Below are 15,166 nucleotides of genomic sequence, written 5' to 3'. Positions count from 1 at the left end.
ATCGATAGGGAAATTGATAATAGGAGGAAATTATATGGAGGATATGGAGATGCATGATAACATCCATAGTTGGAAGCTTCAGTTGTGAGGATGAATGGGGAAGAAGACGAGAGAAGTTTAGAGAGAGAAATTCTGAGAGAACTGAAGAACTTCCATTGTCTTATTCTAAAAATGAAATGCATCTATACAAGAGCTATTTATACACTAACACCTACAGTAGAGTTAACCGCCTTTCTACAGTGTTAACAACCTAACTAACTGACTATACAAATAATACAACTTAATATAACAGTATTCTACTGCCACAACTTGCACTAGCTCACCACTCTTCTAAACTTCCCCTCAAGCTGATGTCTTGAACAAGTTCTTCAGCCCAAGGTTCTCCGATAGGTAATCATGTTGCACCTTACCCAAGTTTTTAGTTAATATATCAGCTAGTAACTCTTTGGTAGGTACATGCTCAGTTCTCATAACTCCTTGTAGGATTTTTCCCCTCACAAAATGACAGTCTATGTCTATATGTTTAGTCCTCTCGTGAAAGATTGGGTTGGAAACAATCTAAATAGTTGCCTTATTGTCACATAAGAGATCAACACGTAGTTCTAGCTTCGCACCAAGTTCTTCAAATAGCCCTATCAACCAGGTCACTTTAGCTGCACATGTGGCCATGCTTCTGAATTTAGCTTTTGCTGAGCTCCTAGAGACAGTGTCCTGTTTCTTAGACTTCCATGATACAATGGCATTCCCAAACATGACTAATTAGCCAGTGACTGATCTTCTTGTTTGTAGGCAAGCTCCCCAGTTTGAGTCACAAAATGCTGTAAGTTTATTTGTGTTGTCAGCAGCCATAAGCAGGCCAAGTCCAGGTTCAACTTTGATGTACCTCACCACTCTAAGGGCAACTTCCATGTGTGACACCTTTGGACAATGAATGAATTGACTAAGAACTTGCACTGCAAAGGATAGGTCAGGTCTGGTCACGGTGAGATATAGTAGTCTTCCAACTAACCTTTGAAAGCCACTAGGGTGTCTTAACATCTCATCTTCAGCATTGGTTTTCATCTCGTTGTCATACTCTGCTGAAGTTAGTTTCTGATTCATTTCAAGTGGTGTTCCAGCAGGTTTTGCTCCACCTAAGCCAGATTCAGAGATTAATTCCATGGCAACTTTATTCATCACTATGCCTTCCTTAGACCTGGAAAATTCAATCTCCAGGAAGAACTTCAACTCACCAAGATCTTTCATATTGAAGCTGGCCTGCAGATCACTTCTTGTCTCATTTAGTTGATTGGGATTGGTACCAATGATGAGTAAATCATCTACATACACTAGGGACAACCAAAATGTCATTATTTGTTCTTTTAGTGAACAGAGAATAGTCAAAGTGACTCTGCCTGAATCCCATCTTCACCAGGGCTTTAGTTAGTTTCATGTTCCACTGCCTTGGGGCTTGCTTAAGGCCATACAGTGATTTGAGCAATTTGCAGACCTTCTTTTTCTCCCCATGTCTGCAAAAACCTTCAGGAATATGCATGTACACCTCCTCAAGGGGATCACAATAGAGGAATGCATTGTGGACATCTATTTGGTAGATCAACCAGTATTTAGAGGTAGCCAAATCAATGATGGACCTAACAGTCACCATCTTAGCCACATGGGAGAAGGTCTTAGTGTAATCTAGACCCTCTCTCTGATTGTATCCTTTGGTCACTAGCCTGGCTTTGTATCTTTCAACCTCTCCTGAAGCTCTATATTTAACTTTGAATATCTATTTGCATCCAATGGGAGTCTTGCCACATGGCAAGTCTACAATCGTCCAAGTGTTATTGTCTTCAAGTGCTGCAACTTCCTGCTTCATTGCTTGCACCTATTTAGGATAAGAAACAGCCTCTTTGAAGGTCTTAGGTGTCACACCTCCTTTTTCTACCCTGAGGGGGTATATGAGAGTTTTTTCAATTAAAGTGACAATAATTGAAACGGGATTATTTATTCAAATTCAGAGTCGTCACTTGAGATAATTTATGGTATTCCAAGTCACCAGTTTAAAATCCCGAATCGAGGAAGTTTGACTCTTATTTATGGTCTGCGAACACAGAAATCCGGGTAAGGAATTCTGTTAACCCGGGAGAAGGTGTTAGGCATTCCCGGGTTCCGTGGTTTTAGGATGGTCGCTCAACTATTATATTTGGCCTAATTATTTGATTAATTACATATTTTATACCTATTGTGAATTTTTAACCTTTGACCACTTTTAATTATTTATGAAATTATTCTGGAACAAGTTACGATTATTGTACACTTGTTTGTTTGGTACACATTGCGAATCGTATCACGGGAACCGTACCCACAATTTACAACAGTTTAAATTATTAATATTATTAGTTGTTATGGCCGAGTCACACAAATGTACCTCCGGATTTGGAAATTATGTACCATAACTACGTCACGGGAACCGTACCCGTAGCTATGATAATTTTATTATAAACGCGCCTAAAGCAAACTATGAATGTTCAAAGTATTTTCTACACTAGTTATAAATATTCCAAGTCTTTTCCATACTAATTTTTGCATTAATATGAGGGGCATGGATTGGGATTCATTTTTGAATGGCACGCCTCAATTTATATAAAAAGATTTGTACTCGACTAAAGTGAATTATGGATGCTTAGGTTTAATCTAAATTAAAGTTCAATCTGAAACTACTAATTATAAGTATGCATTGGATAATATACTGGGTATTTAATTATTTAAAAGAATTCTGGGTCAACAGTAAGCCTAATATCATATAAAGATCTTTCAAAAGAAAAACAAGAAAAACAGGGCTCGAAATCGAGCCCAGGGATGAGGACAAAGGCAGGAGGCCACAATAGTTTCGAATGGCCAAGTAACAGGTCCAACCTTCTATGGTCAAACCTCCAGTATTAGAAAAACCATTTCTATTATACCAAACATAAGAACTTAACGAATTAAAATTGTTGAATATAACTTGGCTCGGAATTAAGCCCAAAAAGCGAAAGGAAACAAGAACAACACACGTTGAACCTAGTTCTAGGCAGACTACCTCATATGCTTAGGCCCAATCGCCTCTAACGAAGAAGAGCCTTCAGTATTAAAGCCCTCTAAAGCTTAGACCCATATAGCAAACACTACACGAATTCTAAAAAAATCAAAATGTTTGAACAAGCACCTTATGAGTCTTAATTCATCACCACCATTAGCACTAACAATAAAGGATTGAATCCTAAACTTATTCATGAATTAACTTGAACTTAAATACACAAATGCTTCAATATTAAGGCCCTAATGAGGCTCGTCTCCCTCTAATTCACCTATGACAAAACAATACAGAAATTCTGAACATCAAGGTACATAAACGCCCAAATTATAAACTTTACTTTACTGACCTGCTATTAGTAATAACAGTATGGACATGGATTTTAAACTACTCATTAACCATACTAGTTTAAATACACAAACTACTCTAGCAATGATGAGATTAAACAATTAAGCTGAGTGTGTTCAGCAGCCAGACAGTGCCTTTCGAACATGCATGATACCCGAGTCAACATTCTTTAACACAAATGAGCTACAAGAGTTGTCTACTAACTTGAAACTATGAACAATTCATGAAAAGATGAACTAATTTAAACCTTCATATATGAAATTCTCCGACTAAACTATTGCCCATCAAACAGATCCCAAAACAATTAAAACAAAACTGAGGAAAAACTAAACTAACAAGAAGCTAGGTAACTCAGGAGAAACGCATGTAAAAGAACTAAAACTCAATATTTCAACCATTAAAATTCACATTACGAATACATATTTCAAAGGAAAAGGCATGCTTGCACTTCAGTGGACAACATAGTCCCAAGAAGTACCTGGATATCAAGAATAAAGTAAAGTGGAGTAAGGATTTCAACAAAGCAAACGAGTGAGGATGATAGAAAATAACAATAATACACAGCTTCGATTTAGTCCATATTCAACCCAGAAAACTAGAAATCCAGCAGAGGTTTTTCTAAATTCTTACTAAAGAAAAATCATAAGGAAATAAACTCACTCCCAATCCAACAGTGCAGAAAACTTTTGAGTCTTTTTTAGGGTCTGAAAAATCTCTTCCAATCAGTGAAGAAGGGTTCTATATATATATTTAAAGAGTGTCATGTGCTGAAAAGGATAAGGGAATTATTCCCTTCAGCCACATGGCATCCTTTTAATAGAATTTGGACAGCTGCCAGCCCCTCATTGGCTTCAGCATTTTGTGCTAACCAAATAAGGCCAGCTGCCCCTATTCTAGAACCTTTCCACCTGGTCTTATCCTATTTCATACTTACCCACCCTTCTAACAAACCCCTTAAGATTTCTTTATTGTTCAATTAACTCCTACAAGCTCTTAATGACTTACAAATTATGGCAAATACAAAGGAACATGTCAATGTAAATCAAAAAACCAAACTAGACAATGACTGAATTTTGAACATCTGAACATTTAAAAAAAATAAACCTAGAATGAACTAATTTCACGGTGAATCTCTGATGTGAAACACCAGAAATCTAATTCAAACGGCTAATGACAATCTACCCAAGTCACAACAAAATGTTATACAAATCAAATTGAGTCTAAGAGACAAACAATGAAGGATACACTGACATGGAGCATTCAAATCAAACGGATAACAATAACACAAAATATCTTAAACAACCTAAAATATGCAATTAAACACCAGAATGAAAAAGAACAAGAAAAAGAAAGAATAGACAGCATAAGGAATCTACCCTAAAAATTGTGATTTAGTTAATATTACTGCTTAATTAACAAAAACTAGAGAAGACATAGATGAATAAAACCTTAACAACACATTTTTTGTTTTCTTTTGTTTTCATGGGTGAGAATCAGCACAAACAAAAAATAACATAAGATAAAAAAACAAGATAACAAACAGAGGGAAGTACCTAATAAGACACGGAGAAGAACAAAATGGACCTCGCGTTTAGCTTCGATACCGCTTAAAATCGACCCCAAATGGTTATTCTTGTCAAGAACAACCATTTGGGGTGAATCTCAACCCTATCAATTAAGAAAAGAGCAACGAGGAAAGGATATGCATGACCTAGTGTTCTTAGATCCAAAATTCGCGGAGTTGTATGGGTTTTTGACGGGAGATATTTGATGATTAGTGGCGAGGGAAGAAAGGGGTTGTAGGTTGTGAGTTTGGCGATGTTTGGGTGAACTAGAGTTTGGGTCTGATTTTCAGATCTAAAATTGATGGATTTGGGTGGTAATTTTGGGGAAATGGATAGTGGGATAGTGTTTGGGAGGGCATCAAGATTACGGGGTGTGAACTTGGAGCGATTTGGTGAAGATCCACCATCGTAGGGCGATTTTCGGACGACGGAAAAGGCGGAGCCGGCGAGGGGATAATGGGCGGCTAGGGTTTCGTTGGGTTTAGAGATAGAGAGTGAAATGAGGGGGGTTCTGTGGGGGGTGGGGTATGAGTTCAGACAGTATTATACAAAACAAACGACCAGTTTCCAGCCGTTAGATTCATAGTGATCAATGGCTGAGATTACAACCCAAAAAAAGGGCATCGTTTGGAACTAAGGGGACTGGACCGGGGATATTAGGGGATTGGGCTGGGTTTGGACGGGTTGTATTTGGGTTAATTAATTGGGGCCAAATTAAGGATTGACCCAATTTTGAATAAACAAGGCCAAACATTTTTCTATTTTCTTTTATTTGTTTTCTTCTTCTTTTTAATTAATTAAAAACCTAAATTGAGTCCTAAATTAATCTAATTTATAAAATTAAGCTAATTATCTAATTATAGTATTTACAAAAACTAGTTAATCCTAAATTAATGAAGAGAAAGATACTATTCTAGCATTTAAAGGTAAAAAAATGTAAATGAATGATATTTTTGTGATTTTTATTTTAATAAAGTAATTAATTAACTAATTAACCTTAAAATATGAACACGAAATCTAAATGCAATGCATGATATTTTTGTCATTTTTTCATGATTTTAACAGAATTAGACGTGCACAAAAAAGTAAATAATTAACAAAATCCTATAAAATTGCAAACAATTTGGAAAAAATCCATTTCTTTAATTTGTACGAGTATTTCACATAGGGGAAAAATCACGTATTCACAGCTGCTCCTCTTTGCTCAGAAACATGAAGAGTTTTCGAGCAAAGATAAAGTGAGCGAATACGAGCGATTTTTACCCGCTTGGATACTCCGTGGGAAGCATTTTTGAAAGATCTGACTGAACATTGCTTCCGAGGTTGCCTACATATCCTTGGCTCAAAAGAATCATGTCAGTGTAGTTCTGGAAGTTTTGGTAGCTGGGACTACCGAAAAGTTGTGATTTCACTGCTGCTGCCGCTGCTACTGCTTGCTGAACTCCTTCTTATACCGAAACGAAAAATGAGAAGAAGCTAGGCTAATCTATTATCTATTAGTTACAAGATTCCTATCTATATATCTTCAAACTTGATCTTGAAACTTCTGGAGTTCTGACGTGCATCTTGAACTGTTGACTCACACTCTTCAGGCGAGCTTCTGTTAGTGCTAACTCGAATTGAATTCTGAAATGAATTCCCTTATTTTCTAGGTGGGCTCCTGATGCTTAAACTCGAAATGAATTCCCTTGTTTTCCAGGTGGGCACCTGATGCTTAAACTCGAAATAGATTCCCCTATTTTCCAGGTGGGCGCTGATGCTTAAACTCGGAATGGATTTCCTTGTTTTCCAGGTGGGCACCTAATGCCAAAACTTGAAATGTATTCCCTTATTTTCTAGGTGAACGCTTGATGCTTAAACTCGAAATGTATTCCCTTGTTTTCCAGGTGGGCGCCTGAAGCTAAACTTAAAATGTATTCCCTTGTTTTCTAGGTGGGCGCCTGATGCCAAAATTTGAAATGTATTCCCTTGTTTTCCAGGTGGGTGCCTGATGCCAAAACTTGAACTGAATTCCCTTGTTCTCCAGGTAGGCGCCTGATTCCAAAACTTGAAATGTATTCCCTTGTTATCCAAGTGGACGCCTGATGCCAAAACTTGAACTGAATTCCTTTGTTTTCCAAGTGGGCACCTGATGCTTAAACCTTGAGATGAATTCCCTTGCTTTCTAGGTGGGCGCCTGATGCCGAAACTTGAAATGTATTCCCTTATTTTCCAGGTGGGCGCCTGATATCGAAACTTGAAATGAATTCCCTTATTTTCCATGTAGGCGCCTGATGCCAAAACTTGAAATGTATTCCCTTGTTTTTCAGGTGGGTGCCTAATGCCAAAACTTGAAATGTATTCCCTCATTTTCCAGGTGGGTGCCTAATGCCTAAACTTGAAACGTATTCCCTTGTTTTCCAGGTGGACGCCTGTCATTACAACAAAACAAATAAAATAAAAGAAACTTTTCTGCTCCAGTTTGGTACTGGGAACATCTGTGAGTTTTAATCGAATCATGTTACCCAAAAGAGCTCTAAAAATTTAAAAGCTAAATCCCATTATCTAGGAGGGCCCTGAAAATTTAAAATTAAATCTCATCTTAAGAGTGAAAACTTCAAAGCTAAATTCTATTAGGTAAAACTTACGCTAAAACTTATTATCTATGAAGGTCTTAAAAACTTAACTAAATCCCATTATCCAGGAGGGTCCGAGAACTTTAAATTAAATCCCATTATCCAGGAGGGTCCTGAAAAGTTTAAATTAAATCCCATTATCCAGGAGGGTCCTGAGAATTTACGGCCGAACCTGTTTGGCACATGCTTTCCTCACGGAGGGTTCCCCGGAACAAACAAAATTTCCTGCCCTTATTTCAATCAAAGAAAATCTTATCAGTTTGAAAATGTGGTGGTTAGTTTGCGGCTTGCTGAAGGTGGCCTTTTCACTGCCATGCTTTATTCTGATTAGCTGCCTTGGACTGGCAAAGAATTGTTTGACCTTCTGATTGAACCTCAACCGCAGGACCCTAAATGACCCGAGTGCCCCGCACTCATCCTGCTGTTTTACATTTCTGTCCTTCTAATTTGAACCTCTGTATTTACTCAAAGTTCACAAAACCACTTGACCACTTGAACTTCCACTAACACTTTATTTTCCATTTTGCATCTATTTCTGGTATACTTTGGCCGCACTTTGCTTTGTGCAATTTGAAAGTAGGTAATAAGCTTTGAAATCCTTTCTTGCTTGCTTAACAAGGCTAACATTGGAAAAGACTTTAAGAAGTAGACCCAAAAGAAAATGAAATGAAGTGACTTCGAGAGTTAGGAATAAAGAAGAAAATTTGAAACAGGATGACTGTTTGAGGAAGAAAGGGAAAAAGACTTATCTGAGCGAAGCAGCTGACACCAATGATCATGACATGCATTTCGGATTAATCAACCCAGACCATTCACCTAATCATATTTCATTTTGTGCCCCTTCTTCATACTTCGAAACCGGGATTTTTCCATAATCCCATCTCTCTGCAAAGTCACGAGCCTCATTCGACTTGTAGTGCCTTGACGGGTTTTCACCAACAAACCTCTCTTATTTGTTCATTTCTTAACTCACTGTTGCCTTATGGTACCCGCGAGGGTTTTCACCAATAAGACTCTCTCATTTTAGTTTTCTCTCAGCTTTCCATTGCCTTACGGTGCCCGTGAGGGTTTTCACCAATAAGACTCTCTCATTTATTAATTTTTACTCGTGTAGAACGGAGTGTTGCCCATGATGTGAATCATACCTCTATCTCGCTTGACTTGGTATTCCTCAAAGATTGATCGGAAGGTCTTTCTTTGGACCGTAATGTAGGCTTTTGGATAGGGTTAGAAAGAAAGAATATCATAAAGACTCAAAACAGCTTAAAATGAAAGGGTTCAAAATTACAACTTTTGGAATCAGATCTTTTACAAAACCACTACTTCTGCCCCAATTTCTTTGCCTGGGGAATTTGAATTTATTTTGATGGGACCGAATCGTGAGGCTGCCTACGTATCCTTAAAAGGAATCAGGTCGAACGTAGTTCGGGACATAGGAATTGCTTTGTTTTTGTTACTTTTCTCTTTTTCTTTTCTTTTTATTTTCTTTCTTTTGCTTTACTTTTTTTGTTCCATTTTTCTCTTTTTCCTCTTTTCTCTTTTTTTTAATTATATTTTCTATATCTGTATTTCTAAACTCTGCTTCTGATTCCAAAAGAGGGGTATGAAAGAAAATAGATAAGGCTTAAAAGGGGTAACAAAGGATAATGTGTTTAGATAGCAGAATAAAATGTCTTCGTCATTCCAATCTTCAAAACATGCCAATTACAAATAACACAATTAGACAAACCAAAGAAATCATACATAATATCTTTTGACTGCATCAGAATTGATAGCCATATCTACACATTTGCCTTCTATATCCGTTAAATACAAAGAACCATAGGACAACACTTTTGTTACAACGAACGACCCCTGCTAATTTGGGGCAAACTTGCCTTTAGCTTCAGCCTGATGTGGAAGGATGCGTTTCAATACTTGTTGACCCACTTCAAATTTCCGGAGATGCACCTTTTTATTATGTGCTCTTGCTATTCTCTTTTGATACAATTGACCATGACATTCTGCCGCCAATGTTTTCTCATCGATCAGACTTAACTGCTCCAAATGGGTTTTGACCCACTCATCGTCATCAATTTCAGCTTCAGCAACAATCCGAAGGGATGGAATTTCAACTTCCGCAGGTAAAACTGCTTCAATACCATATACCAACAAATAAGGAGTTGCACCTACTGAAGTGCGAACAGTAGTGTGGTAACCCAGCAAAGCAAAAGGCAACTTTTCATGCTATTGCCTAGAACATTGCACCATCTTTCAAAGTATCTTCTTTATGTTCTTGTTAGCCGCCTCAACAGCTCCATTTGCCTTGGGGCGATATGGAGTGGAATTTCGATGCATAATCTTGAACTGTTGGCATACTTCTTTCATCAAATGGTTGTTAAGATTAACAACATTGTCCGTGATGATTACCTTCGGGATTCCGAACCGGCAAATGAGGTTTGAATGAACAAAATCAACCACTGTCTTCTTGGTCACAAATTTGAAAGTCATAGCTTCAACCCACTTAGTGAAATAGTCGATATCCATCAGGATAAACCTGTGCCCATTTGATGGCGCTGGTTCAATTGGTCCAATGACATCCACGCCCCAAGCAACAAAGGGGCAAGGTGCAGACATTGTATGCAACTTGGATGGCGGAGAATGAATCAAATCACCGTGTACCTGGCATTGATGACACTTGCGCACAAAGCTAATGCAATCTCATTCCATGGTGAGCCAATAATACCCTGCTAGAAGAATTTTCTTTGCCAAAACATACCCACTCATATGCGGCCCGCAAACTCCGGAATGCACTTCGGTCATGATAGTCGTGGCTTGTTTAGCATTTATGCACCTCAGCAGTCCAAGATCTGGAGTTCTCTTGTACAAAATTCCCCCGCTCAAGAAAAATCCACTAGCCAAACGTCGAATTGTTCTCTTTTGATCGCATGTGGCCTGTACCGGATACACCCCCATCTTGATGTATTCCTGGATATCATGGAACCACGATTAACCATCAAGTTCCTCCTCAACCATATTATAGTAGGCATGCTGATCACGAACTTGAATATGCAAAGGGTCAACATAAGCCTTATTCGGATGGTGTAACATCGACGCCAAGGTAGCCAAAGCATCGACAACCTCATTATGGATCCTAGGTATATGCCTGAACTCTACTAATCTGAACCGTACAAAAATCATGCAAAAATTATCGATACGATATAAGCTTTAAATCCCGAGTCTCCCATTCTCCCTGAATCTAGTGCACCAAAAGATCCGAATCTTCCAAGACCAAGACTTCCTGGACTCCTATATCTACAGCTAAACTCAAACCCAGAATGCATGCCTCGTACTCAGCCATGTTGTTGGTACAATAAAAACGCAGTTGGGCTGTAACAGGGTAGTGGTGCCCTATTTCAGAAATGAGCACAACCCTTATTCCGACACCTTTCATATTAGCGGCTCCATCGAAGAAAAGTTTCCAACCTAGCTTTTCCTCCTGCTCCACCTTATCAATATGCATCACCTCTTCATTAGGAAAATAAGTCCTCAATGGCTCATACTCTTTATCCACCGAGTTCTCGGCCAAATGATCGGCCAATGCTTGGGCTTTCATCGCGGTTCGAGTCACGTAGATGATGTCAAACTCTGTGAGCAAAATCTGCCACTTTGCAAGTCTTCCTGTGGGCATAGGCTTCTGAAAGATATACTTTAAAGGATCTATGCGAGAAATGAGGTAAGTAGTGTAGGACGACAGATAATGTTTCAACTTTTGTGCCACCCAAGTCAGGGCACAACATGTCATTTCAAGGGGAGTATACTTAACCTCATAGGATGTAAACTTCTTGCTGAGATAATAGATGGCTTGCTCCTTCCTACTAGTGATGTCATATTGACCTAACACATAACCGAATGAATTGTCCAAGACTGTCAACTAGAAAATTAAAGGTCTCCCGTGTTCCGACGGGATCAACACATGTGGGTTTGACAAGTACCCCTTGATCTTATCAAATGCCTCATGGCACTCATCAGTCCATTTGACCGCAGCATCCATTTTCAGCAACTTAAAGATGGGCTCACAGGTTGTCGTGATTTGAGCAATAAATCTGCTGATGTAGTTTAAACGCCTGAGTAAACTCATCACCTCAGTCTTATTCATTGGCGGTGGTAATTCTTGGATAGCTTTGATCTTTGACGGATCCAACTTGATGCCTCGCCAACTGACTATAAACCCCAACAGTTTTCCAGACGGAACACCAAATGCACAAACTTCCTCAAGTCTCCGACATGGTCAGACTGCTGCTTTGACTTTATGATCATATTGTCTACATAAACCTTAATTTCCTTGTGTATCTGTCATGAAATACTGTAGTCATTTCCCTCATGTAAGTTGCCCCACTGTTTTTCAAACCAAATGGCATTACCCGGTAGCAATATGTTCCCCATGGCGTGATGAACACTATCTTTTCTGCATCTTCATCATCCATCAAGATCTGGTGGTACCCCGCATAGCAATCCACAAAAGACCCGATCTCATGCTTGGCACAATTGTCAATCAAAATGTGGATATTTGGTAATGGAAAATTATCATTTGGACTTGCTTTGTTGAGATCGCAGTAATCAATACACACCCTAGTCTTACCATCCTTCTTTGGTACTGACACAACATTAGCTAACCAAGTGGGTTATTGCGTGACTCAAATGACCTTTGCATCCAACTGTTTTGTGATTTCTTCTTTGATCTTCACACTCATGTAAGTTTTGAACTTCCTTAACTTCTGCTTGACGGGAGGGAATGCCAGATCAGTTGGCAATTTGTGAACTACCAAGTCAGTACTCAAACCTGGCATGTCGTCATATGACCATGCAAAAATATCTTTATATTCAAACAATGCTTTGATTATTTCTTCCTTGATTTGTGTTTCCAAATGTACACTTATCTTGGTTTCCCTGATATTATCTGGATCTCCTAAATTGATTGCTTTAGTTTCATTCAAATTAGGCCTGGGTTTCTCTTCAATATGATTTAGTTCTTTACTAATTTCCTCAAATGCCTCCTCTTCATCATATTCTGTTACATCATCACACTTTATTTCGTGGATTATTATTTCAGAGTTAGATTGGCTTTTAAGACTTGGCCAAAGATTTCTCATGCATGTCATGTCATTGAAACCAGCATAAAAAACTGTACAAAGAAAGACAAAAAATGACAGTATCAGGAGTAATGGAAAAAGGGAAATTGCATTTCATTAAAAATAAAGTATAGAAGGGTTTGTACATCAAAACAAGCGAAAAATGAATATCTGGATTGCAACCCTAGAATAATCCAGATAACAGAAAGGAAAACAAAGCAAACTACCAAAACTCCTTCCGAGTGGGGAGATGAGTAGCATTCCAATTGTTAAGCTTCACTTTTGGCCCAATAAACTGCACGTCTGCTTTGCTGGAACCTTCCCCAATTTCTACCATGTTCACTTCAAATAGACTTTGGAACCTTTCAATAAACTCTTCATCAAAGTCAACCATAGGCTTTAGAACTGTTGACACCGGACGCTTCACTACCCCTGACTTGACGAAAGACCTGGAGAGGCGTAGGATAGGCTTAGGGAGTGACCATGCCTTCTTTTTTAACTTTTTATCCTTCTTCACATCATCCCCTATAGGCTTGAACCCCAGACCAAATGTAACCAGATTATCACATAAAGACACTAGCTACACGATACCTTGCAAAGATGCGCCCAAACCCTTGCCCGGCACAAAACCATTCTTCAATATTTCATTTGCTACCATGACAGTCGCAGAAGCTAGATTTGGACCTGGAATATATTCCTCTTCCGGAACCTTCTCAACTAACACTGTTTCAGAAACTTGGTACACTCAAGGCCCCCTATCATCTTCAGCCTCAATAAACGGGATGGATGTATCATTGTAAGCACATAAGTTCTCATCACCAAGCACAATGATTTCCTATATATGTCCCACTCAAACTTTACCATCTGGTGCAAAGAAGATGGGAGTGCTTTGGAAACATGTATGTAGGGCCTACCCAATAGCAAATTGTAAGAGATGGCCACATCCAGTACCTGGAACTCCATGGTAAATTCAACTGGTCCTATTGTCAGTTCGAGCATGATGTCGCCAACAGAATCGTTTCCCCCTCCGTCAAAAACTCAGACACATATACTGTTCTTGTGGATCCTCTCAGCATCAATTTTCAACTTGTGTAGGGTGGAGAGAGGGCAAATGCTTGCATTGGAACCATTGTCAGCTAACACCCTTGTAACCACAGAATCTTTGCATATCATTGTGAGATAAATGGCCTGATTGTGTTCCGTACCCTCTAGAGGCAGCTCATCATCCGAGAAGGTGATCCTGTTTGCCTCAAATATCTTGTTGGCAATCTTCTCCAAATGGTCCACCGTGATCTTGTCAGAGACATTAGCTTCATTCAGAATCTTCATAAGGGCCCAGCTGTGCTCGTCTGAATGTATCTAAAATGATAGAAGAGAAATCTGAGCGGGAGTTTTTCTCAATTATTCTACTATGGAGTAATCCTGCACCTTCATTTTTTTCAAAAATTCTTCCACCTCCTCTTCGGTGACTGGTTTCTTCACTAGAATTAGACTATCTTTCAGCGGCTTAGCTTTTCTTAATTCCTCTGGGGCAAAGCATCTACCGGAACGAGTCAAACCCTAGGTTTCATTAACTTCTTCTTCCACTTCTTTCCGTTTATAAGTTACTATCGCTCGCTTGTAATTCCATGGAACAACCTTGGTGTTATCTATCGGCAGCTGGGTCATAGGTTTAATAATAATAGGGGCAATGCGAGCCCTTTCCACAATAATGACCGGCTTACTTGCTACCCCCCGCACGACCACTTTCAGCTTTCCTTGCTTCGTTTCAACATCATCTGGGAACCCCTTCGTGACTGATACAGGCGGCTTATCATTGGGCGTGCTTAGCTTATCTGTCAGCCCTTCGGTTATCAAAGATATTGCCTTTGTAACAATTGGAGTTTTGACTAGCTTACTTTCACCGGCACGGATCATCATAACAGTCTTTGAAGGCTTCTTGGGCTCCCCATCCTTATGCACTTTATCTATCATGTGCGTTTCGGCATGGGCTAGCAATGGATTTTGATTGATATTGGGTGCTTCTGGGCTCTGGACCACAATTTGGTTTGTATCAATAAGCTCCTGGATGGCACTCTTCAAATGCCAATACTTTTCTGTGTCGTGCCCCGGAGCATCAGAACAATATGCACATCTGAGAGAATAATCTAGGTTTTTAGGAGGGGGATTTGGTAATTTCGACTCAATCGTCCTTAGAACGTCCAATTACCTTAACCTCTGGAACATATTGGCGTAAGACTCTCCAAGCAGAGTGAAAGTTTGTTTCCACTGCTGCCTTTCCTTTTTGTACTCCAGCCTGGGTCAAAAGCTGGGACCAGTAGGGTTTTGGTATGTTTGTGGAGGTGGGTAAGGTTTTTGTGGAGTTGGGGCACGCTATTGCGGGTAAGGAGGGGGTTGAGCATATGACTGTGCGTGATGAACATGGTATTGGGGTGGCCTGATTGAATATTGAGGCTCTGGTGGTGGGAAGTA

This window comes from Nicotiana tabacum, chromosome 11, assembly GCF_000715075.1.
Source record: "Nicotiana tabacum cultivar K326 chromosome 11, ASM71507v2, whole genome shotgun sequence".
Classification (NCBI taxonomy): Eukaryota; Viridiplantae; Streptophyta; class Magnoliopsida; order Solanales; family Solanaceae; genus Nicotiana; species Nicotiana tabacum.
Note: the sequence above shows the minus strand (reverse complement) of the source record.